The sequence below is a fragment of the Micrasema longulum genome, unplaced genomic scaffold (assembly GCF_059751315.1).
Source record: "Micrasema longulum isolate JH-2025_06_02 unplaced genomic scaffold, ASM5975131v1 h1tg000466l, whole genome shotgun sequence".
Classification (NCBI taxonomy): domain Eukaryota; kingdom Metazoa; phylum Arthropoda; class Insecta; order Trichoptera; family Brachycentridae; genus Micrasema; species Micrasema longulum.
In genome coordinates, this window is record NW_028277664.1 from 26,796 (window position 1) to 32,146 (window position 5,351).

Genomic DNA, 5,351 nt, shown 5'->3' on the forward strand with positions numbered 1-5,351 from the left:
TCTTTGAATTTATGAATACAAAATACGTTTTCACCGATAATTATGTTATGCAAATTGCATACGGGAACAAAGCAGACTGATTACCATAACGTTTTGTAATTTATTCAAAATTGCGTGAATTGTTACCGTTTCGAATACGTTGTAAAATGTTATTTCATATAACAAATTAATAGATTCTGCAAACATTGCATAATTACGACAAAGTAATATTCTGTACTTTTTAAAATAGGGATATAATTTATTTAACTTGAAATTGTTAAAACCCATAAATCTTACAGTATGCATGTTCTTTAAAGTTTATTTTTTGTCCTACTACTACGCTACGAAGCGGACTTTTCTCCTCTTTTTTTCCTATTGCAGGGTTTTTGCCTGAAAGTAGTCATCGATTCAAAAACATTTGTCAAGGATTCTAGTTCTATTTCACAAACAGAATCATTTCCTTCATCTGCCCAGACATTGACTAAATAAAACAAAGTTAAACAAAAACATAAATCGTTTATCTTAATTCTCTAGTAAAAAAATAAAAAAGTAAAATTAGTTCTGTTTTGACTCTAATCTGCAAATACTAAAACAGTAGCTTTGCAGATTTTATTTGAATTTGAAGGATAAATATATTTATTTTGGTAGTTCACTGCGACTACATACATAGTCCTACTGTTATTAGATTTTTTCTACCAAAATTTACATTAATTTACCGCCACACGCTCACTTCTTGGTTTACAATATTACTTCTTTCACTTTAAAATACATTACTATTAATTTATTTGTTGAATCGACTTGATAATTTTTGTAAAATATGTAGCAACTTTAATAATAACTTTTTATAAAAAATCTCAAGGGGATGATCCGTACCTTCTGAAACAATCAGATTTGAGACTTTCATTTATCTAGTGAATACAAATAAATCATCATCATTCCCTTTCCGCACCTAGGGGTGCATAAGGCACTGCATTGGTACACCAACCGCAGCGTATCTTGATCTTTTTGTTACATGATGATCAGTCTTACGTTTCAGGGACAATGAAATATAAAAATACTACAAATACAAATAAATACCTTTCATTAATTGTGGTATGTAAAATATAACAACTGGGTTGTCATATGCATATAAATATATATTTCATATTTCGCGCTTAGTAAACTTAATGATCTATTTATTACCAATAATAATTGCATTTCAATAAACCTACCCTTGAAGCGTGTTATTCTTAGTTGGCACTTGTAAAGCTTGCCAATAAACTAAAATTACCCCACAGTTTCTCAACATGATCAATACACTCATTATATACTTGTTTATTTTTGTGGATATATGTTATTGGTTTAATTTTGTTTATTTCATTTACATAGTTTACAATATGACATATTTTCTGAATTACTTTTAATATTCTCAATAACTTACATAAATTAAAATACCTTAAACCGTACCCGGTTGGTCGTAAAAAAAAACACAATAGTTTGTTATTTTTAATTAATTTTGATGTTATTGATAATAATACCAATTTCAAATTAAAATAATCAAAAAAGAAAAATGATCGAAACAATGTTTATTGTCTCTGTCTCTTGTATACTAATCTTTTCAACTTATCTTTTACCTAAAAAAGTACAAAATATAATACCAGTTTTCGTGTAAATCAAATTTTCACCAAAAAATTATGCCGGAAGAACATAACCACCAAATTTGTACGAGATGTTGGTTTATACAATTTATATAAAATTTCTTTACTTTTATATTTAAAAAATATCTTAAAATTAATCGTACCTAAATTATTTCATAAAAAATAAAATAGTTATGGATTGTTGGAAGCCATTTTGCCAAAAACTGCTTAAGTTCCTGTGGTTCTCAATGCCTCAAATCGAATCATGTGTATTATCCTATTTTTTTATTCTTACAGAGTACTACATACAAATTTCAACATAAATTCTGAGATACGAGTCATGTCGTGTTGTTTTTATTTTATTTTATTTCATTGGAAAGCCAACAGACATTTATACATCTATAAACATAGGTTGTGTAGTATTTTGTTGTGATTGTGTACGGTGAGGGATGAGAGGGGTTGAAATTTGATATTTATTTCTAAAACTAAACTATTGTTTATTTGACTGTATATTTTTTTTTTTTATATTTGTTTGGATTACTGAAAGGCTTGTTCTTATTTTTTAAAGGTAGGGGTAGTGCTTTATAAGCTCCGCGGAATTTTTCATGTGTGCAGGCATAGATGGCGTAGAGTTTCATTAGAAAGAGTGAGATAGAGCCCTAGGCTAATGTAAAACTTTTTCGAGGGTCTAACTCCATGTATTCTAGCACCCGCTTACCGACAGGTACTAACACAATTAATACAGGCTTATTTAACATTTTAAGGCTTTGTACCTTGTTTTGGATTTAATCCTCGTTAATTATTTTTTGCTTTTCCGATAATTCTTTACCTTGCCTATAGTATTAATAGTCAGCCCCCGTGGTTTAATACTGGCTAACTCGATTGATTCACGTACCGAGGATTAAGAGTTCGATTCCCCGTGAGATCACAAAAATTAAGATGCATGTGTAAAACTCAAGCCTGGGTGTTAAATGCTGTAACCAACCACAATAATTAGGCCTCCTGGTATGGTGTGTTACAAAAAAAACAAAAAATAGAATAACTTTATACATAGTGTTTCAGGCCAGACCGCAAAATTTCAGAGGAACATTCCTCATGGCAAACTTATTTAGTAATTTTATTCAAATAATTCATTTTTTTCAATGTTTTTTTTTGTAATCTGAAAATGGAGTAAATGTTTAATTTTTCTGAAAAGTATCCTTTTCACAAAACTCGGTTAAGTATGTATAAGCGCGAAAGCGCTTCAATTAAGAACCTGAATCATAAAGTGCGTTTATTGATTACTTTTTATTACTATATTTTATTAGGGATAACTTAAAATATTTTGTGGGTTTTAAAAGAGAATCTTCTCAAAATGCGAGTGTTGTTTTGAAAGGCCAATTACAAAAAACCGGTTCAATATTATTTTTTAACTCGATTTTTGGGAGGAGGAGTAGTGCGCTTCAATTTTATGTACAATTTTTGTACCTAATATATGGATTTTTTCTTTAAATAAAAATATCAACTTGCTCATTATTATTGTACGAGAGTATGCTGATAAGTAATGCACACATGCTCGTACTTTAGATCACGAACAAAAACAAATACCAAGATTGGGCAAAACACATTCAAGTAAAATCCTTAAGCTTAAAAATGAAATATTTATTTTTCTACATAGTTTCCTTTAAGCCTCACACTTTTCTCCCAACGAGTAACAAGTTTTTTCATTCCGTCACTGAAAAATCAAACCAATTTTCTTGAATCCAGGGCTTGATAGCTGCCTTCACCTCATCATCCGAGGTGTAATGATTACTCTTGAGGTCTCTCTCGAATAAAGGAAAAAAATTAAAATCGCAAGGTGCGAGATCAGGGGAGTAAGGAGGGTGTAGAATCAATTCAAACTTCGGGTTTTGCTGAGCCTCTTCAGTTCCGCGGGGTATGTAGACGAACGTTGTTATGTTGCCAGATTATTGGCGCCAGGTTACTTCTAACAACATACTCGACGTCGGAGGTATTTAACAGTCTGCATGTACTGTAAAGAATTTTCCGTTCCCGAGTTAGCGATGTTTATCATATGTAGCAGAGATTGGACGTCCTTCTGCGTGTTTCATCAACAATTTTGGTTTTTCCAGGCTTGCTACCACGAAATTTTACTAGCCATCTATTTACAGTAGACCTATCAATAGCATCGTCACTATAAACAGCCTTTGAATGCCTTTGAACGTCGATGAGGAGTCACTTTTTCAACAGTTATAAATTCGATAACAGCACGCTGTTTAACTCGCTTTCACATTGCACTAAAACACGACTCCATAACTCCGCTTCTTAAAATACACAGGATGAACGCAATGCCTACAAACTTACACATTCATATAGAAGAAGAATATTACTTCCACATGCAACCTGTAGCCTCTGCTACTAATTCGTTTCGTAAATTCATTCGTATCGCATACGATAGGGATCATAAGAGGGAATCATAAGAGAGAACGAGAGCGAAACGCAATTTTGATAGGGTTAAAGTGAGATGGATATATGACGAAGAAACGAACTCACGAGACAAAATTGAGTTAAAATAAGCCTCCAGGAGGCCTATTCTTCTGGCATGCTTCTGAAGGTCATTTCGTTTGCGTTTTACAAGCATGTGTGTATTAATTTTCAGTCTACCCTCATAAATTCTTGTTAATTTATCGTAGGTGTAAATTTATTTTTATTTTTTGGGTCGTTTGGTAGGTACTAATACTTCGATTCATTTTTCAATCATTGATTTTTATTTTAACTATCATAAGATATAGATATTACGTACATTCATGTATCTACTTACGTTTGAATATTTTTAATTATTAATGTACATAAAAATAATACGGAATAATCAATTATGAAACAATAACCCCTTAACAACAATGTTTGTCAGTATACAAAGACAACCCCTTTAAAATCAATGTTTTTTCCAAATTATCGAAATAAAACTAAAAAGTAGTGCATATTGCTGTTGTTAGGTCAATAAACGTACGAATTTTTTATATTGACTCGAAACCTGTTCGAAGAAACTTAAACTGAATGTTTGTGTGTGTAATGTACTTCTGTGACAGTTATAATGTACCTCGCAACTCACGTCACAACTTGAAGATAATACTCAAAGCACGCTATAATTATAAAATATGCATATGGGATAAAGGACACATAATCATGTTTGCCTACCATTCCTAATTGCCTTTTAGATCTGCTCACGCTCTAGTTTGACTCTGCACAGTTAGTTGAATAAATGTGTTTATGTTTCACTTGCCAAACTGCAGTTAACTTGAATGTAGATTGGCGCTAGTTATAAGTTTTATAATGAGAGTATACCCAACTCGGATTTAATATGTTTTAATACCTTTGGAAAATCATGCATAATATCTAAACTGTTAAGTATTAGTCTTCGAGATATTTAGTTTATTTTTATGTGGCTAAAACCAATTGTTTAATTTATAATACCAATTGTCTAAATACTTGCACCAAATAATATGTACGTAATTAAAATATTTACACAATAGCGTATAATTGAATAGGCACGTTATTAGCGCGAAGAAAATGGCATTTCAATTCCTGGATAATTGCCTTTCGTGCCTTCATTCTTTAACAAATTTAAATCGTGATCAAACATTAATACTACGCAGAAATATGCCGTCGCGTGTGATTAAAACATGCTTTAATTGCACTTCAACTGTAAAAAACCGAACAGACATACCGTTTCATTCGTAAAAACAATCCTATTTTTGTAATAAATAGATAATAACT